We start from the raw sequence: 22,072 nt of genomic DNA on the forward strand, positions 1-22,072 counted from the left end.
CTTCACATTGCAGCCTCATTCAAATATCAATAGCAATTATATTGCAGTTGCTTTCTGTATTAGGATGTGGGCTTATTTTGGAAGTGGATGAATCCAAGTGTCCACACACAGAGTTTGTACAGCTTGGCTGTTACTGTAGTCTCTAGGTGTAAACCAGTTGAAACTCCATCCATGTGCTTTAGAATCTAAGAGTTTTCATTAATAAAACTTGTCCAAATTTGAGAAGCAAAACAGGTGAGACGTCACAGAAGGAACCTCTACTTTGTATTAAGAGGAAACTAGCTAAATAAGACCAGCTATGATTTTCCAGCTCCAATTTATTTGACTTTATATTCATCTAGTTATTTGACTGGAGTCTTTCAGTAAGCATTAGAGAAACCCACAATACTCATCTAAGACAAGCCTGAAATTCACAGATGGAGAGGTGGAGTGGTACCTCCAGCAGCACCACACACAGCAAAAAGCTATTTCATATAACTCCTGTCAAACTGTCCAAGAGAGAAGTAAAAAATGAGGCCAGAGAATGCTCCAGAAGCAGAGAAGTAAATTGCCTCTGAGAGTCTCTAGCACTGGCAGCATATGACTTTGCATTTCACTTTAGTTTCCAATCATACTATCTTTCTCATAGGCATTCAAATACATTAGTCTGTGTCTTATCAGATCCTGAATTACCATTGTAGAAAAGCTCCGTCTGAGAAATGTAGTTCAGAGAGGTTTATGGGGCTGTAATGAGTACTGACAGATAAGCCACACTCATGCAAACACACTTGCAAGTGATGTCTGGTTTAACACAATACAGCCCTAAGCCTTCATAATACAGCATAGGAAACAAAATCCTCCCATCGCCTACTACTAATTGCATCTGCAGTGGTCAGGAGTTGAAAAAGAAGTAAGCAGATTAATTCTATTAGACTGTGCAATAGTATCCCAAGGGGACAAGGGAAAATCCCATCATTTAAATCAGGACTGGTAGACACTGCTGGGAACGATGTTACATACTAGTAGGGGATTAAGAGTTTGGACTAAAGGGCCTCATTTTTTCTAGATCTGGTTTCCATGAGTCAGAGCGATTAAAACTGCAAGGCTTTTCTGTTTGTTTTCTTCTTTTTTTTTTCACCTACGGATGACCTGAAACATCTTGCCCAGTTGAAAACTAAATTATTAGATTAATTTCTTACTTAACCCCTTCCCCACAACATACCCTTCCTTATTCCTTTTTCTTAAAAAGTTTTCTGTTTAAATTAAGGTAATTTTTAATATAAAATTGTTTTAGAACAAGATGTCTAAGTATTGTTTTATAAATACCTTGTATGCAACATTTTTCTTTTTTCAGCATGCTCCTCCCACACTTTTAACCTATATTCATCTCAACTATATGAGCAGTCTTGATCCTCTGAAAGTCCTTTTTTTCTGAAAAACATTCCCTGTGCGGTAAATAAAATGTAAGGTTTCACCCCTACAGACATGGCAGGCAGAGGTGACAAAGCCTCTCTTGAGCGAAATGAATGGAAAAAGTCCTCTGCTGAATCCAGTGCAGCAAGCCCAGACCCAGCAGCAGCTGAGCCTGAGCATCAGGAGCACTGTCTGCCTTACCTGTGTGCTGCTTTGAGGGGACAGACTTTCAGAGAAATATTTGTTCTCCTCAAGAAGTCAGGTTGTACTGATCATGCATTGGGCAGGATCCTTGCTTCAGGTCACTAGCACTGTGATCTGGGCTGGTCAACCTGTCAGAAACAGCAAAGAAAATACATAAGACACATAACTCCATACTGGGACTGAGGAGAAGACCGTGACCTTGTTTCAGTCACTTTGTCCTGCTTAGGTAAAGATCAGCTCTTTCTTGTACACCTGAAGGATGTGAGGGGAAGCATCTGGTAGTGACTCTGAAGACCCTGTCTAGGTCTGGACCAAAGGCAAAATCTCTTTCCTCACTTTCCAGCCCATTAAACCAGCCAGAAAAGGGCTCTGACCAGAAGGCAGGAGGAGGACAGGACTATTTCCAGCAACACATGAAAGAAGCAGAGTTGCTCTGCATCTTCCCCTCCTGCTCCCCTGCACAGCAGAGGAGAGTCACCACGGAAAAAGGAGAGGACAGAAGCACCAGGAAGAAATGCTGTGAGTTTCCAAAAGGCAAGTCCCAGAACTGAAAATGGAGCAGTGTGTGATAAAACAAAGGTAGTTAAATATTTACCACACACCCCCCCTTTCTGTATTGTATGCAACAAATACGTACACACATGTTCACTTACTGGACAGATGTTAAAGTACAGCTGTGTGTTGAATAGAGGGAGCCAGAGACGACTGAGGATGGAAAAGAGGGCAAGGTGGTAGAGCTGAGAGGCAGGTAGGGGTGGGAGGAAGATACCAACAGATGCACAAGGGCTGAAAGCAATAAAGCAAGCAAAAGAAGTCTGCAGAAAGGCATGAAAGGCCAGTGGGAAAGGAGAGGGGATAGTGCCAGATCCTGTCTGTTTTCTACTTGCAGAAATCAGCCAGATACAGGACACAGAGGTGGAGCCATCACTTTAACAGAACGATTGCTCCATAATGGCTTCTCTCTGGACAACAGCAGAGAGTCTGGATCTCATTCTCCCTGACAGCTCCAGTTTAGATACGAAGATGGCGCCATGTAAATCCATTTCATAATATTAATTCTCTCCTTTCTAGTCTACCTTGCTGCTTTGCTCTCTTTTGAAGCCCAAACCCTCTATTCTGCCCAACCTATCCAGCATCCCAAAGCCAATGTCAAGTGTCCACATGCAACATCAGGGAACATCACTAACCTCCCTGCATCACAGTGCTTAGTTAGTCCTCCACAGCCAAGATGAAAAGCTGGGAGAGAAGGTCCTTTCACAGCAACTCCATCCAGCAGCCCCCATAAGACACTGAGATGGGGCTGCAGCCAAACATCTCAAACTCCCCTTCTCTGTCATGCTGTCTGGAGATGACAACCACATTGAGCTGAACTAGCATCCAGTAGGTTACAAAGCCACCTACAAGCCAGATGGGAAGTGCTAATTGCACACCAGACCACATGAAAGGAAATTCCTCTCATGCGCAGCATATCAGCCCTCTGTCCTCAGAGAAGCTCCCTACTTTCCACCACAGAGGTGTTATTTCACACTTACTCAGGACGCGGAAGAGGGTTTAGTGGGACACAGGAACACTGCGTGCTGTGCCCACCTTCAGACACCCTGGTGAGGAGCACTCTGTGCCCTAGACATTCATCTCATGTGCACTAGAGTGACAGCGTGGTCTAGTGAGCAGAGCAGAGGACCACCAAACCGCTACTCAGGCAGATGTTCTCCATGCTCATGTCTCTAATGGAGTCTTTCAGCACACTTTCAGCTGCAGTTCATCCTCCTGTTGGTATTTGTTATAAGTCTCTTCTCTGCTTTGCACTACCTGGCATTTTAAATACACACCTGCCAACCACATTCTGGTTTCTTTAAAGGGGAAGGGTAAGTATTTGAGAGGTGCAAGTGCTTGTATGTAGAAAATGCACAAGCCTATACACTTCTGCACAGGAAAAAGTGTCCACTGCCTGGTAGAAACATATCCTACTGAATGCAGTCCTATTCCTTTCAGACATGCAGTATTGGATAGTAACTCCCAGCCTTTGAAGACAGTGAAAGAAAAAAAAGAATCAGGTTTGTAAAGCTACGTGAAACCACAAGATGGAAACTGTCAGGCAAGTGTACAGAGAGTCATCAAAAATTTGATTCAAAGGCATCTTTAGTAGCAATTTTTCCTTTCCACTATAGAAGAACAGTGCTATCCATGTAGGCAAACCCCATTCATCCCTATTACTATTGTAGCTGATACACCACTGTGATCAGAAGCACAGGGCTCTCATATATTTAGAGTTACTAATGATGTATTTTGTTTTCTGTGCATGCTTGTTCAAATGAGAGCTTTAAATCACCTCTGTTCAAGAAACATTAAGAAAAAAGATGTATCAGGTCATCTAAATCTTCCTCTCCAGTGGAGGGTCGTGCCTCTCCTCTTCCCCCTGCTTTGTTTATATGTAGTCCAATTGAGTGTGTCAAGTAGCAGAAATATTCTCCTTTCTTACAGCAGACTTCAGAAAAGTCTGATAGAGAGCTGTCTTAAAGACTTGTTGCATGCATAAAGAATCTGTCTGGTTGGGTTTTTTATTTTAATTGTGATTCCTTTGTATCTGGCTAGAGTAAAAGCATTAGCATGTGAGAAATGTGAATAAGGACAATAAAAACCAGGCACCTTCTCTGAGGCTGATGTAGAGGGACAGACACTGACAGCAGCACCAGGGGATCCAACAGTCTGCCGGTGAATTTTCAAAAGAGTAGGGCCAGCAGACTATGGATCACCTGGGCTCAATACATTTCTAATATGAAAACAAAAATAAACAAGAGCTTAATGTGGAATTTCTCCTGGTTGTTGTACTGGTCTTACATTCTCTCTAATCTCTACTGGCTTCTATCGGAGACAAGACCCTAGATTAGACACGATCTGAGCAGCCTAGCAACCCATGGGTGCCCCTCCCACTACTCTGCACTGAGATACAACCCTTGGGGCTTTAGACTCTGTGGCTCCTCAGTTTGATTTAAGCGGTACAAGTGACTGCTGGAATTTAGCTTTTAAAACAAATTTTATTTTAAATCCAACCCGCATCACAGCTTCCTCCCCACTTCAGCGTTTGTGTCCTTTGGGGCCCTAATGGTGGTATATTTTGCAAATGACTTTTTTTTTCTTCCTTGTATATTTGTACAATCACACACATGCTTGTATAAAGCCACTTAATCAAGCATAATGAACAAGAGTTTTCACTATATACTGACACAGAGATCAGGAGGAACACAAAGAATTCCTATCTAACATTTTATACACCACAAATAACACCAAATCAGATGCAAAACAAGCCGATTCCTCGTTACTTAACACAACACAAATCTCTGTGCATTAAATACAGCTGAAGGGGAGCTGTGGAGCTGGCATTAGCCTGATAGATGTTGAGATGAGCTACATCAGAACTTAGTATCTCAGCCTGAAACAGTGCATGTTAAAAAGGCATCTGCTTTTTGTTTGATATGTGTATTTATTTACATAGACAGTTTGCTGACATGCTGAAAGGTTGGGGAGGGTGGTGTAGGCTGGCATTTTAACTCTCAGCAGGCATTGAGCATGCAGTTTATTATCCTTTGGTCATGTCACAAGCTTCCATTTTTTTGCTGAGTGGTGACAAAAGAGGGGAGCGGGGAACGGAATCAGGGTCTCCTCCACTGTGAAGACTTGACTCCCCTCCAGGAGCTTGCTCTCAGCACAGAAGGCAGCATTTCCAAGCTCAGCCTCCACAGGCGTGCTGCCCCTAGGGCTCACCTTCCAACTTCTGAGGCTTCTGTGCCTTTGATACAGACATGAGAAGAGTCTCTGAAAAACAAGTCAAGCACAGCTCCTTGTGCATAAAGAGAGATCTTTTTTAACAAGAAAGAAAATTAATTAAGTGGGTAAAATCCCACAGGTTGGAACAGCAGCTGAGGAATTATCTTCCTATCAGGTTGGTAATGAGGACTGAAAAACCTCACACAGACATTAACAGCTTCATATGGGCTCATTGGCATTCCAGATCAGATGTGAGGCATGGCATTCCCACGAGCACCAGATGCAGCTCCAGTTACAAAGCAGACTATGGGCAAACCACATTTTGCCCTGCTGAAAACAGTATTGTCGTGATGTCTGAAAATTAAGGTACACACCTATCTACAGAATAACTTTTTCTCACAGAAATTATGTCCAGGGAGACTGTAGGTCACAACATCCAATGCCCTGGGTTGTTCCAACACACCTCTGAAACCCATGTTTAGATATATAAGTGTGTGTATGAGAGAGAGATTTATTCAACATGCTGTGGGGAACAGCCAGCACACATCTAGGTGCACATCAAATAACAAAATCAGACACTTACCAAATCCACGACTTCTACCCTATTGATTTCTCCACCAACACTGCTGGCTGCTTAACTGTTAACACTCACATACTAATAATGTAGATTATTTTCCATTCCCTGAAGTGGAAAAACTACCTGATTTGGGGTCAATGACAAGAATGGCAAGTGTGATGCATTCATGGTAACCACAAAGAACCACAGAGCCTACTGAGACCACATTGAACTGTACCAAGCTGTTCAAAGCTGCATTTCAGAAATGCCTTAACTTCCCCTGCTACTGAGGCAAAGGAATTTGTCCCCTACCTCAAAAAGAGAAAGAAAGAAAAAAAGATGTGAACTACTGACCATCTGTCTCAAATCATGCCTTTGGACATCTTGCTGCCCTTTTGTTACTGTTCATATCACAAGAGTCCCTTGAGGCCCCAGAGAACCAAAGTTTTTACTGTGTGGAGCATAAAAGAGCCCCCTGCCAAAAAAGCTTGCTGCCTAAACAGACAAAAACAGGAAAAAAGAAAATACTACTATTTGCTTTGTTACAGATGGGAAGAGAAATACTAGTGGTAAAGATGAGACAGGAAGCCAGGGACTACCTCAGAAGAGAACATCTTCAGTCTCAAGCCTACTCTTTCAGTATGGTGATCACTGTTTCTTCCTTTCTCTTTCTCCTGTCTTTCCCTGAAATTTGTTTCTTTTACAGCTTTTAAAGTCCATCCTTAAAAGCAAAGTCAAGAGTCTACTGATATGGTTCTCAATTTCAGGGTTAGGAGATTCAGGGATTCTGATGTCAAAAAGCACAAAGAATTAGCTAGCACCCAAAAATTGCCCCAAAGAAGCCAAATTCACCCCTCCCCCCCTTTAAATGAACAGCAAATACTTGTATGTGCTGTTTCATGTGGCTTTTTAATATACCTAATCATGGGGCCCTCAACTCACCAACTCAGAACCACACTAGTGCAAGTACTTCTGAAGCATGTTTCAGACATTACCCTTATGTTATCAGTCAATACAGATGACATCCCTACCAGATGAGATAATTATTTTGAAATTGCATTGAAATGAAAGATACCTCTTGTAAAGGTTTCACTAATTGCCCAGACTTACTGAAGACTAAGGATAATGCAGTATTTCCCCACTAAGTCTGCCTCTCATTAATCCAAATGGCCTCTGTGCCCTAAGCGTATTGGAAGAAGAAACCAACGGCACTTCCTCAGCAATAGGATTAAATTACCTGCCCTGAGGAATCAGGTTGCCTAATAGAAGCATTTGCGTTATTAATAGCTACTTCAAATAATTTTAAGTCATCCTTTAACAAGCATCACTACTTGCTTAGGTTTTTTTTTTTTTTTGAGTTTAAAATATCTGTAGTGCATAAACAGCAGTCAGCCTGTTTTCCAAGCTATTCTTTCTTGTTTGACTCAGGAATAATATTTTCTGTCAGCCTGAACTGTTAATTTAGGTTTGCTGCTGCTGCTCTCTTTCCTTGAATAAAGGGCTGGCTGATCCCTGGGATACTACAGCACAGTATTTGGGTTTTCACACTCAAGCTGTCACTCTATTAGCTCTGACGATCCAGCTGTTGTCTACCATATTTTTTAAAGGCTCTCATTTACCTCTCATATCTCTGTCCTCGAATTCACCTCACTGGACATGCTGACACTTTTGGGCAGGATGTTCCCAGAATAACAGAAGGATACAAAGATGGAGAGAAAACAGACATTCAAAGGCAACACTCACTATATGTGCAGCGAGGGTGTATGTCTATCATAGCAATTCAAACATCTGCTGGTAGTGAGGTTAGTTTGGAAAGGCTTTGATTCCTGCCTAGGGAATTTAGTGTCATTCGCTTGCTCCACAAGAATGCCATGGGCTTCCTCGTGCAGTGTTAGATCCAAATATACTTTTATGTATTACAGAGTTTCATGTATATGTGTGTGTGATTCCTGTCCTTCAAAAGATTTCTCAGTGCAAAAGCCAATACAGAATGGAGCACTTCATGGAGTTGTATAGCTCTTCAACTCTCCTTTGGAATGCATCATTAGTTCTGCATAACTGATATCTCTTGTTTTATCTTCAAATCTCCTTTCTTTAAACAAACTCTAGATTCCCCCACTCCCCCAAAAATGCCTCTTAAGACCTGATTGTTTTTCTTGAAAGACACAATAATTTTAAAGGGCTTAGCAGGAGTATTTCAAGAGGAAAACCCACACAAAATCCAATAATCAACTGATAAAGAGAAAAGAGAAAGCCACAGCCAGTTATGGAAAAGGACATGAAATGTTGTTCCATTATCCTCTTGAAATGAAGAGTAAAATCTTGCAAAATGCCATTCCAGTGCCCACAGCTCTGCCTAAATTCTCCTGACCACAGTAACAAAGCCATTACATACCACACGTCTCAGCATTTTCATCATGTTACAAACATCTAGCACATGGCTCAAAGGTTTTGGTCCTTCAAAGTAATGAATCTTGTGATCAGCGCGTGAAATCAGATTGCTAAGTGCAAAGAGGAAAGGAAGTTGATTTTCTACGAAATGGAGGAAACCACCCTCTCCTCTCATATCCTTCTGTATATTACCCACTGAGCAAGGGTCTCCTTGCCCACGTGCTACATCATCTCTGCATCACCTCTGTCACTCAGTCTCCAACCTTCTGCTGTACTTAACTGCTTCTTCATGGAGTTTGCAGTGACTCCAGCTTTGCATAGGTTCAAATAAAACACAATAAAGATCTGATTTTTTCAAATTACTGAACTTAACCTCTGAATAAAGGTTACCATAGAAGGATATAGTGCAGATACAGCTCCTGTTTAAGTCGAATTAGAGCAGCTTTAAAGATTATCAGTGAGAAAAGTTCATTAAACCATGCAAGCCAGCAAAGACCCACACCACACATAGAAGTACAGTTTAATTAACTTGGTTGGAAATTGTGCTATCAGTGAGCAGTAGGGCTGTTCATGGCAGGAAACTTTAGCAAGCTGAGCCCTACAGAAATAGCTACTAGATTTTCATGTATGAAGAATTAGATACCAAAATGTAGACACTGTTAACAACATAAATCTTAAAGGCCTCAAAAAGGTTAGCTTTGTCTGCACAACAGAAAAGCACTTATTAATCACAGAAAGCCAGTAACTGGAAGGGATGAAGAGCGTACAGTCAGCCAAACAAACAGCAGCAGAAGACAAGGAAGAACTTCAAGTTAACACCAGGCAAAGAGATACATCCATCTTTTTCTTCTTTTCCCACAAAATAAAAATTAAAAAAATTGTCATATTATAAGAGCTATGTTTTTCTTTTCTTTTTCGCTTCTACTCTCTGTATATTAAAAAACAAACAAATAAATAAACCCAAACTTCTGACCAACAATATTTCAGGAAAGAATAAATCTAACAGACTTTTTTTCTGGAATGCAAAGTTATAAGTCATCAAAACTTTTCAATGGTCCAAAAGAAACATGATTACCAGTAAATGCATTAGCAATTCCAGCACGTGTTAGAAATATAGAGTGAGGTAATTGTTTCCTTAGCTGAGGCTCAATTGTAAAGGCACCTTAAAGCCATTTTGTGCTGCATGGCATTCAGCAGAATTATAGTATATTGGAATGGACTGACTAGGGAGAATGAAGGTATTTATTTCTTGCTGGTATTTTTTGGTGATGGTGCTTCTGAGGACTCATACCAGCTTTCATTACTAGGGCATGTTCCCTATTTGCATATATTTTTCATCAGCTGCTTTTCCCCCAATCCTTTCCATTGTTTTTCTCTTCTGTCCTCTCCTACTTACTGAGCTAGTAATCAAAAACAGGGCAGCATAATGGAAATTGCAAATACGGAGCGGGTCAGGCAGTTTAGATCAATGACAACTGTTGTTATTACGTGGCACAGACAGAACAAAATACTCTGAGGTTCTGCAACAGCATTGGTTGAACCCAGCTTTTCGTTCCCAAAGGATCTCCCAGAACTGAAGAAATGGGATGCCACCCCTCTGAAAACGGCAGAAAGCAAGCTCTTTGGCTCATTGCCACAGTGCGTCAGCAAAGAAACATCTCTCCCTGGGAAAACCCAGTTATTTATACAGTTATTAAAATGTGAGATAATGTTTTCTGTTGTAAAAACACTGTATTGTCAGAGAATACCCTTTTGGAGGACACCCCTAGGCAGTTAGTGAAGGAGCATTTCTGAGCCTTGAACACAGGAGGAGGGACGCCAAGGGAAGCTACAATTCTATTGAAACTGAGGGCGAAACTCCGCTTCTGCAATAGGAGCACAACCAGATCCCAAACACATGGATAGAGAGCAGCTTCACAAAGGTTTCGGAAGAGGTCAGTGGTTTGGGGATGCATCTGTACAAATGTCCCAAACCACATATCCAAAAAAAACTCCTCAGGCAAGAAATATTACCCATTTCTGAAAAACCTGGGCCTTTGGAAGTGTTTCAAGTGAAACAAAGAAAAAATCTGCCCCATTCTCAAAACTTTTAGATGTCATTGAAATAAATGGTGGGACTTCTGCCTTGGTCATTAGCACACAATTTTAAAAGTGTTTCCAAAATAGTGCACATGCTGATGCTACTGTTTTTGGAGCCTGGTCATGTAATAGCCTGTGGAAGCCAAAATGCAATTTATTATCAGCCTTAACAATAAAGAGGGCTTCTGACTCAGGTGTCCTCCTGACAGTAGCACCCAAGGGGTCCCATTGCAGGGACTATTCCTTCCAACCAAGACTCTACATTCTGTTTTTCTATTACAGAGCCACCTGCAAAGGTATGTCTTGAAAATGAAAACAGCTTTATCTTTTGCCTGGCCCTTCCCCATGCTTTTTTTTTTTTTTTTTTGTTATTTCAGCTTCAATATTTTTTTTCAGTATTTCTACAAATGGCACACCTGCACTTCAGCATGTTGCACCAGACTAGAAACAGTGAAACTGAGAGACAGGGAAAGACCAACATTACTTGTAAAACAGTTTAATGAAGACAGGGTGTGAACTGAAATAAACCTATTGGCCTTATAATCAGCAACAGGAGTGTTTACTGGCACTTACCTTTTGACTGCAGCATTCCACAAGAGTCTAGAGGAGGCAGCATACCAACTAATTAGGCCAGCATAGACATCAGGAAAACATGACAAGGAAACAACTGCACAAAAACTCTCTGGTGCATTATTTGTTTTGGTCTCTTGGGCCACGCAAGCCCACCAATACTCTCCCAGCTCAGCTATGGCATAGCTCCTAGGACAGCTGCTATGGACAGCTGTATTTAATTTTGGGTGGAGTTAAGTGTTTAAAGGCCCTCAGAAAGCACTTCCTAGCTGCAAGAAGCCAAAGAGACCTTCTCCAAGGGAAAACTTCTGTTCCCTTTGACTCACCTGGGGAAAGCTACTGTTTATAATCCATGATTACTTAAATCAGCTCTAATGTCTGGCTACCAATTGGCAAGATATAGCAGTCTGCAGACAGCTCAAGCTAGGACCAAGAATAAATAATTTTTATCAGCTGAGAAATGCTTTCTGGTACATGGAAAGTGAGCCCAGTAACAGGGAGAAAGGACGAAACCTTAGGAGGCTGTGAAACCTTGCTCTTTAACAGTGGTGGTACAATCAAGCCTTACAGCCTTTGAAAGGTTTCTGAACACCTGCACAGTTCCAACTCATCCAGGCAAAGGATCAAATGCCTCTTCCAAGGCACAAGTAAGCCAGTCTCAAGACAGTAACAAGAGATGAAGTGTGCATAGCCCTCACCTGAGTACACCTCAGAGTGAGTTTGCCAGAGCTTCTAAGATATATGCTGCTAAAGCATTCAGCCCACTCTATCTTCTAGCTACAACAGAAACCAGCTGCCATTTTAATGAAAGGCAGGTGAAAAGGAAAACTAAGGTTCAGGTACTAGCTGCCATCCCAGGTAAAAGCAGTCAGAGCAATGTTACAGCACATGTGTCTAGAACAGGAAGCTTCTTTCCCTCTCGGACCTCACTTCAGGGGCAAGACAGGTGGAGGAAGCATTTGGCTCACTTTGAGCTTGTCTTTCTCAGTGCCTCCTTTGAACAGCTGCCACACTGTCCTGCTCATACCCAGGGCCAGGCGAGTCAGGGATCTCCTTTGACTGTCCTGTCCCCACAGCTCACACTCAAGACAGTGGGCTCCTGTACCAGGGATTAACTGGAAATGAGGAAGGTCAAATAAAATAATCGGTGTCAGCTCTGCCAAATGAGCTGCCAACCAGAAACACAAGAAAGCCCTCACTAAAAACAAACACCAGATGCAGGAGAATCTCTCAGTGCCCAGATAATGCTCCTCAGGGCCCTTCTCCATGTGCAGCTGTTTCCAGAGCACTGCAACCAGAAATTCTAAGCCAGACAAGTAGCTTTTCAAAGTAGACATTAAACATTCATTTGTAATAAACACCCTCCTGAGCCCCAGAGACCAGTGAAAGGTGTAGGGAAACACAGCAGAGAATACAGAGGCCAGACTCACAATGCCTCGTACTGTGGTTATCTGAATATGTGAAGAAAAAAAAAGATGAGTTTTCAAAATGGTCCACGTGCTAAGAAACAGAAATGATATTTTATATTTTGGGCACTTCAGTTCTTCAAGGGCAGTTTTCCCTTATCTCTGAACAGCAAGAAAGCCTGATTCTCATTGTTATTTTAGCAATGTATACAAGAATTTCAAACAAGCTCTCTGCTTTGCAATGCAATCCTCAGACTGAAATGTCTCCACACTTGCAATCTTTTTCTCTTCTCTCTATGAAGCAAGGGGCAGTTGGGGAGGGCAAGGGAGAAAGACCAAAGACTGGAGACTCATGAAAGTGCCTTGCTATTGCTCATGGCTTTGGCTTGTCCAGTTAGAGTGTTGTCTTTTATTTGTCTATGGATTTTATATTCATGGTACTGTGATTTTAAGCCGGACTGTAGGGTTCTAGGAATATATAACAGGAAAAATCTTGCAAAATCAGATGGAAGGACACACATTAGGCACTCTGTAGCCAGGTCTGAGAAAGGAGGTCGCTATATGCAGTTTCCAGAGGAAATGCTTATAACTCAACAATACATATGGGGAACTCTTTCATAAAATTACTTAATTTCACATAGCCAAAAAATAAGTATTATAAAGATTAATATGTTGAGATCATAGAAAGAACGTGGGCAAACACAGTTAAATAATAAAAATGCAGCTGAGTGCATAGCTGAAGCTTTACAGCAAATTTGTTCATTTATGGTAATGTCCACTGTGTATTAGCATTTCCAGAAATACTCTGTAAATAAGATTTAAAAGGATTGTTTCAGTTTCTGCTGATAATCAAGTGTTAAAGAATGACTGCAGAATAAGAATTTTGTAATTCAATGCAAATATTCGTGCAAGAAGCTAAATCCTATGAATTATACACATGTAGTCAGGGAGCAGAAATACTATTGTGTGACCTATATGTCAAAATACAAACTGAACTGTGCAGCTGGAAGCTGAACACTTGAATACGAGCCACTGAATACTAAAAAGGAATTGCTTGTAAACAATCAGCAAACCAAAAAGCAATCTATGAATAGTTTCAAATAACTCACGCAATTGAGAAGTCAATAAGTTTCTTGTAGACGATTTGTCAATAGAAGAACTTACATAAAAATATATTTTAAAATTTCTACAAATTATCATGTAGATATCAAAAGAGTATTTATGATTCATCATGAAGAGATATAAGTAATTATACCAGGGGTTGAAAAGCCATTTTATTTCTTGTATTATATTCTGTAACCAATCAGGTGTACTAGGATAATATTTTTAGTTTCCCCCAGGTATAAGCCATTAGTGAGTGATGGAGGCAAGATGATGGAACTTGATGGCTAAGTAATCTGATTCACTCTCACCAAGTTTGAGTAAAATCTGACGTCAATGAATCTGCCCTTGAATGTAGTAATGTCATTCATTCAATCTCATTCTTGCAGGTGGTCATATCAGATAATAATTTCAATCTCTTGATTTGCAGAAGAGCAGCAACCTGCAATTCAACACACAGCACAGCTCTCTTTAATCCTTTAAAAATTTCAAGCACCTGATTTGCTACTAATGTGTAGTTAGGGAAGAAAAAAAAAAAACCCACAAACCTTCCTAGCACCGGATTTTCCGAGAGCTAAGAGCTACAGGACAGGGATCTGAAGCTGGACATGACAGTTAGAAAAAGAAGATTGGCGACCTTTCTGCAGCAGTTAGTCAACTATTTGTTGGACTTACCACAGTACTGCATGGAGAGGCAGCAAGCAGTCACCAACAAGCCTCAGTCCCCCAGGTTCATGGCAGCAGTTCTGGATGGATATTTCATAAGCCTCCCAGTTCATGAGGAAAACAGTAGGTTATAGAATTCAAGGAAAGCTGGCCCTATTCAACTGTGATGAGATTTACTCCAGGAGCAAAAGGAAACATGTTTTTAGAAGGGTCTTATTCTGAAGGAAAGCATTAGCTTTCCTTGACCTCAGTAATAAAATGGCAGGAGCCAAAATTGCTGCAGAGATTTAGCAATTTTATGATTCTACTTCTCTCATCAAATTTGAGTTTCATTTGCTTTTTACACCAGGTCCTCTACTCTTGTAACAACAGAGGTCGGTACGTGACATCCTTTGTTTCACACAGAAGCCTTTATTTCCTTCCTCTTGACCTGAAATTAACACGGCAGTAGATGGTCCAAGAGGCACAAATCACACTGACCAAACCAAGTCTGCTAACTCACAGAAACCAGAGCAGCAGAAGAGAGGGAGAAACTTCTGTCCGAAACAATTTGAGGGTTTTGTTACTCTGCATTGGGTCATGTATTTTCATTCGTTTGGATTCTCACACCTGCCCCTCCTAAAAGGTTTAGATCCCTGCTTATTACACCTCAGCAGTGCAACATCTCGTCTCCATAGCCTTCCAGGAACTACACGTTTAGGGAAATGTTAACAACCATTAGACTTGACACATTTCCTGTATGTTTTACAAGTGGTCTCAAACACACGTACTGTTTCCTTCAGATCAGGTACAAGACCAGATGAAGAACTTGCTCTCAGGTCTACCTTGATACCTCCTGAAAGGCAGGACAGCAACCTAAGTAGATGGTTACTTTTTGCTAAATACTGCTTTTCCCTGTAATGGTACCTCTCCTGGTCCACATGAGCTTCACTGGCAGTAAATGTTGTAACAAGGGCAGCTTACAACTTACATTGGCACATCGTTGTGGTATAAGGAAGCATTTGAACAAGACTAATGTATTTGGAATTGAGAGATAGACAAGGTAATTGAAAGAGACAGGAGAGTGATCACAAATATACTATGCCTTTAGTGTGGAGTCCAACAGTTTGGAAGTGGTTCAGGCATGGTTGTCTAGTCGAGATTAATCACATTTCTGCCAGCACTCAGCCAGGCTTCTGTGATATCCCTTCCCTGGACACTCTCTTCTCTGTTTCGGTCACCAGTCAGAGGAAATCCTAGGACAACAAGGACCTCCTTTGGGGCTTTATTTAAACAAACAGACACCTCCTCCTGAACAAATACCACTGTCATAATGACATCCAAACAATTTTTCAACATTTCACAATGTGTTTAAGGAGGAGAGATGCTGTCAGGCTAAAAAGCCCAGGCAGCAGGCCATTAGGAAGCAGCCACACTTCTTGGGGTGACCGACTAACTCTTTTCTTTATATTTCTTACCCTGCTTCCTCTCTGGATAAAAGTTGCAGTGTAGCTGTCTCATCCCCCAGCTGCAGAGACTGGGCATAGTTTCCCCAGGAATACTTGGAGCTATCCCAGCTCAGGCGGGACTTCAGATGAGGAAGCTGCCAGCCTTGTCCTCCTGCTAAATGGAGGAACTTTGCTGTCGTGAGAGTACTGAGTCAACACATCACAATTTTTGGGCCTCACAGAAAATTTATCTTTTAAAAAAGAATGAAACATCTTCCTTCAAAAAAGAAATTTTAATATCACCAGGAAAAGCAAGCAATTCCCAGAATCTTTCACTTGACTCTGCCATAGAGAGACAAACAACTTTATTATCTCTTCTCCCACTAACATGTCCCTAACCTATCTCAGCTTCACAAGTAGATTTTCTCCAACAGATGGTCTAAGTGATTAACATAACTTTGCTAAACTTGGTAAAGTGTTCTCAACATGTATTTATTTAGTTTCCAAGGCCGATGCTACTATTTCAGATATGAGAAATCACATTTACATGTTTAAAAGGGTACCTCCCCCAACAGTACCAATAGGCCTAATAAAAGATCCAACCTACTTTCCCTGTCAACCTTATCCAAGAAATTGCCACCAAAATGTGTTTCAGTACAGCTCTTCCCACTGAATCTGCTTATATGTCTCTGCCGGCCTCTGTTCATATTTCAGTCAATAAGGGATGAAAAACTAAAAGCAGCGGCTTTCCCCTTGAAGCATACCAAGGCATTAGCTTGCTATAGCATTTGTATTTGCTACCCGTACAGGCAGGATTGAGTCATCCTCTTCTTAGGCCAAGTGCTCAGGGAGGAAGAGATCAGCAGGAGCAGAGCTTGCGCCTGCGAGCAAGAGACCTCGCTTTCAAGTTCTTTGTACAGTATTTATAAAGTATCGATGGAAGCTGTAGGTGGCAGCTGGTTAACATCCTATAACACCACTACAGAATGATTTTATCCAGAATTTAAAGAGACCCTCATAATTAATTGAGGCTGCAGAAGGAATGCAAGCAGACCGACTAATTACCTCCGATACTCTGGCTAAGGCACTTGCTGTTGGAAGACGTGTTAGGGGATCTCTAGTGTTCATAAGCAGTCAGGATTTCTGTTTTTTATCTCCACTAAAGATGTATTTCTAAATACTCAACACAGCTCCTTCAGTCAGAGCCCTACTCCATTTTGTATTGCAACACCCATCATTTTCCTTTCCCTCGCACAACACAGCCTTGCTCAGACCTGCCATTCGCTCCTGACAACCGTAAGATTTACCTGTTACATACTGACCAGCAGGAGAAATGAAGTGTGAATATTGAGGTCAGCATAAAATAATACCAGAATTGACACCTCCAGCCTCCCAAGTTGGATATTTATTTGGAAAAAAAAAACCAACAGAAAATCAGTTTTGCACTGAGAACCTTGTAAGGTTCAGCAAAGTGAGCATGAGGCAAGTAGAGCAGGCATATAAAAACCCCAAGTCATATCTCTCCAGTGGAAGGAAAAAAAAATAGCGTAATTTTAAACAAACTTTCATACAGCACTGGCCAAAATACCTGCTAAGGGTACTTATGCAATAAATCAGCGTCTGATTTCTGCTTAACCTTGTGACCTTTTAAATCTGTAAGTAGAAAACTTTCTGGTTAGGAAAAAAAGAAATAAAAGGAGGGATCAAGTTAAAAAGTTCACCTGTCAAATATGCAAAAGGCTTAAAAACTACCAGCTTCATTTCCCCAGATTAATCTGCAGTGCAAATGTGAAGATGCTAATGATTTATTTCTCACCCCTCTGCACCAACTCCCTCTTGGTCTCTTTAAGACAGAAAAATGAATAATAATAATAATAATAAATGTATGTGCTCTTTTCATTAGCAACTCTCAGCTCTCATTTCTGACTTGAACATCAAAAACAAGCTCCCCAACCCCCATATCACTGGGTGATCAATGATTCTTTACCACTTACAGAAGATCTAAAGAGGTACCTAATACATTTATTATGTTACAGTCACCAGCACAAATTCTTTTCAAAATGTAGTAATCCTCTCCACATGACACTTAACTCCCCAGTAGGTCCTTTTGCATTCAGGTTAATAACTTTCATATTATGTCGGTGAAAGAATATTAACAGTGAATATGTTGAATCCAAATTTATAGTATGGTACCTCCTCCATTTGTTTGGTTCCAGGCCCTGCTGGCCTCTACCTAAGATTTGACAAATAAATCTCATTTGGCATTGCTGGCAAATGCTTCTTGATTGAGAATTTGTGATCAAAGAGGGTCTTCTCATTTCCTCACACTGCAACTCTAGTTGTGAAGTCTCACTTTGTCTTCCTTGTTCAGCAGAAGCAGCAAACAAGAGAGCAAGAGAGAATAATTCCTTTCCCATAAGAAATTCAGCTCTCAAGAATTTATTTCTAAGTTCTGTGCTTTATCCACACTGCCTTTAGAACAAAATAGCATGTCTTCAGAACATAATATCCTATTTTCAAACTTCAACAGGTACCCAAACTCCTCTAAACTGATAAAATCTTCAGTACAAGATGGAAGAGTAAGCTCTAAATATTATTTTGTATACTTAACAAAAGGCAGGTGTTTTCTCTCTCATATGTTTCCATCCTGAAACAGTACCCAGCAGATGTGCCAGCACATTGTTGTGTCCAAGTCAGCAAACCCTCAGAGCAGCAGTCTCCTCTTTGAGTCAAAGCAGCAGAAATTCTCTTTAGGTATCAGCAAAGCAAGGAGTAGAAGCAGCCACCTTGCTCTCCCAGGCAAGCCTAAGTGAAGCAACCCAGGTGTGTTGTCTGGCAAAACATTTCCATCACATCTCTGCTCCAGCTTGTTCTTCTCAGGGGTGTTCTGTAGAGAGACATTTGTGATGATATGTGTGACATCCAGGTGCAGGCAGGAGCAACTGGGCTCATTCAGCACAGCCTAGAAACAACAGGAAGTGGTTGGGGAGGAAAAGAAATAAGGGAAAAGAGAAGAAGGCAGCAGGTCTTGAAATTCTGAAGTACTTTGACCTAATGAGAAGATGATTTTACAAATAGCAGCTATGAACCTGTTCAAGATCATAAACATCTGAAGGGAAAATTTGCTGCCAGAAACCACCTGCTACCACATGTACAGCTACCAATTGCTCCTCTCCAAAGGAAATGGGAGCCTTGTATTTCAGGGAATCAATCCTGTTTCCAAAATGAAACACAGCTGGTAATAAACAAAAACCCAAATACCCATGAAACGCAAAGCCGTTCAGTGATAAAAAGTCAGACTTCCAGCTCTCTACTTGACAGTGACCACCAAGGACAAATTCTTGCTTTGAGTAGGAAATAGACTGCAAAAGCAGCCAGGGAATAATTTTTATTGGGTGGTGTCAGTTTTGAGCTGGACTAGACAGAATCCCTAATCCTTTGCCTTCATCCACTGCAGTCAGGTCCTGGACTACTGCAGACACATTTTCAAGGAAGTCTAAAATGAGATCTGAGACGTGGAATTAGAACTTCCTTACTCTAGTTGCCTCCTCAGATGACAGGATGCAAATTCACTGCAACCCCCAAGATGGACCAGATGAGCACTGTTGTCAGACACAGGCACAACAGCAGGATTCAGGTGGCCTGGGAAAAACAGAGGCCTTCTTAGGTAGGGAAGAAGGCTTTGCAAGAAGTCTTCATTTTCTAATTTTTTAAATTTTGAACAGACCCAAAATCCTGTCACACTTCAACCCCTTCAAAACCAAGCAAGTTGAAAGGAGAGATTATTTGCTTGTTTTAGTGATTACTTTTTTTTTTCCAATCACAAGCCTAACTGATATTTTCTAGCCAAAAGTTTTTCTCAGATTAAAACAAACAAAAACATCCAAAACATTAAAGCTCTAATCATACAGGTTTTAGATTTAAAAATATTGACTTCACCGAAATTCCATAAAAAAGACTGTATCTTCCTAGACCTCAAAATAATTGGGAAGAAAAGACTAAGGCATTTAGGCAAAATGTGTATTGCTGGCTCTAACCAAGCTGAATAATTAGCAGAGCTCCTAACTCCAGGCTGGCTGGAGGCCTGGCTTTCCCTAGCTCAGACACTAACTATAGTCATTCATTATTATTCACCGCTGGCTCAGCACAGACAATACACACACTCTGCACTGTCAAAAAGCAAAGGAAAGTACTCTTCCAGCCTCAGTGGATTTATATTCTAAGGCCATCAATCTCATCCTGACACTTGTACACGTGGCAATCAGCAGATGGATCACTGTCAAAGCACCGCATCCTTTTTACCTTTCTTATATTAAAGAGAACACAGCTATATTTGGTGACTCTTTTATGAAAACAAAGCTGGTCAAAACATTTTGAATTCAAACTTTTTCAATCAAAACGAGAGAGGAGAAAACCCACTCCATGGTAATCTCTCCTGGTTTTCAAATCGCTCTACTTTGAAAGCAGCTTTGAAGAAGACAGTGTTCAAAGAATATTTGGAGCTAACAGAGCACAGCTTATGAGGAGCCAGCAGAGCTCGAAGCATTCTAATTCGTGCTTGGTAAAGAGGTGCTGGTCTTAATGTGATTACTCCCATAAGTAAAGAGAGGAACCCCTCTGCAGGGCTGCCACCAAGCACTCCAAACCTGGTATATCTAGTTACAAATGTGTTTTAATTTGCTGGGATAAGATTAGGTAAATGGAAAGAAATTTTGCACTGACATAGACAGAGTAGTAACTTTAATGTGCCAAGCCAGTGTCATGCTGTATAGCAGCCCCATATCCAGTCAATACCCACCTGATAAGTCATCTCTCATGGTAACTAGCAGTTGAAGTGACTTCCTCCATTTTGTTGGCCACACTAGTGCCAAAAGAAAACTTCATGCTTCTTGGCCACAGATGAAGATGAGGTAAAGCCTTAATCTGATAAAGTAGATAGGAATAAACAGACCTGGGTTTTTTTCCAAGCTGTTAAATCTGTAATAATGTGGACACCAGAATGAAAGCAGATGAGGAATCTACCCCCAGGGAACTGCTCTAAACATTACTGAAAGGAAACCTGCCTCTATTCCCACTGAATGGAGCTGGAGGAAGCAGAGATTCATCCATATATGCAACCACAGCAGCTAACTATGTTTCTACAATTTTCTCCAAAGCTTCCCTGGTTCTAACAGATCTGTCCTTTGTGGATGTAATTTTTGGATGCCCAGGCCACAGCTACAAACATCCATCAATATAGTGCTGGCAGAATGCAAACAACCTCCTGTTGCCCTGAACACAAAGTCTCTTTTCTCCAGCTCTTTTTTCCATCCTCTGGGAATCACTCACATGTAGATAACAGTTATGCTAAATCAAACATGGCTGCAAGCCCCACATATTCCTCAGTTTCTAAGGCATGACATCTAATGACTTTATTTCACTGAGAACAGAAAGGGATAGCAGGGTAACTAAAAGGAAAACATTCTGCAATGCAAGGAAATTTCTACTACTCTTTGGTCTACTACTCTTTCTACTACTCTCTAGGTATCTTTGTTAAGATACCTAGTATGGAGGAGAGTCCAGATTAAAGAAAAGGGAGAGACATAGGTCTGAATGAAGTCCACTGGAAAGCCTGAAGTTTTTACTCTCTCATTTACTCCATGGGTGCATCGTCCTTTATCTCATCTCTTTTGTCCCACATGTTGCCTCTGGGTTTGAAAGACTCCTTAACCCCTCCTGTAGCTTTATGCTACTGTGCCTTAGCCAGCTTAGCCAGCGCTGAGTTGAGTTTGGTGCCTCCCCTCCTAGGACAAGCATCATGGGTGCTGCTGGGGAGAGTGGATGTTATCCCCATTAGCATCTTCTTAATACTGGAGAGGAGTCTGTCCTTTGGAGCCTCTGGGCAGCTGACTGAAGTGGGCAGCCACATCAATGTGACATAGCACCAGTCTGAACTTGCCAATTTAAAAGGTAAAAAGAGACACAGCCCAGCTCTGTCCCAGTCCACAGGTACAATGAGCTCCCAAAGGGGAGATGGGCAGTAGCTGGGTAGGTACACACTGGATTCCGTATTTCTACCCTCTTTGAGGCAGCAAAAGAAGAGGCTTCTGGGCCTCTGCCCCTCGCATACCTCTGCAGGGGAATTACAGGGGGTGCTGTCTGAGCCCAGTTGCAGCTGAGTGAGACAGGGCAGCCATCGGCAGAGTCACCGACCCAAAACAGAGTTGAATTTAAGGCCTAGGGGTTTTAAAAGATGAGGTCAAAAATGTGACATTTTCATTCAAATTGTGGTTTCAGGTTTACATTTGGGTACACGCACTCTGGACAGCATACACATACAAGTCTCTGGACTGCCAAGTTCACAGAGGCGATGGCAGGACAGGCCGAGTGCTGCTGGCCAGGCTCCATCCCTGGGGCCTCAAGCCCCAGCTCTGACGTAGAGTTCCATTGTGAACGAGTGATCTTGGGGGAAATGCTCACATCCGGGCAAACATCCCTTTTGAAAAAACAAACCAATAAATAAATAGGCTCTTGCC

The 22,072-nt window shown here is 41.5% G+C and overlaps 1 protein-coding gene across 4 annotated transcripts in view; it reads right to left on the reverse strand.

Moving 5' to 3' along the window:
- TSPAN18 (tetraspanin 18) overlaps positions 1–22,072 on the reverse strand; it is a 119,542-nt gene that overhangs the window by 59,109 nt on the left and 38,361 nt on the right. For 3 of the 4 annotated variants that reach the window (XM_027642012.1, XM_027642006.1, XM_027642007.1), the window contains exon 2: positions 1,594–1,724. The exons of the other annotated variant lie outside the window; for it this stretch is intronic. The gene's annotated coding sequence lies outside the window, so the exon portion shown is untranslated. The remainder of the gene's footprint in view (positions 1–1,593; positions 1,725–22,072) is intronic. 4 annotated transcript variants of the gene reach the window in all.

Source organism: Corapipo altera, unplaced genomic scaffold (assembly GCF_003945725.1).
Source record: "Corapipo altera isolate COAL_440 unplaced genomic scaffold, ASM394572v1 23b, whole genome shotgun sequence".
In the NCBI taxonomy this organism is placed as follows: domain Eukaryota; kingdom Metazoa; phylum Chordata; class Aves; order Passeriformes; family Pipridae; genus Corapipo; species Corapipo altera.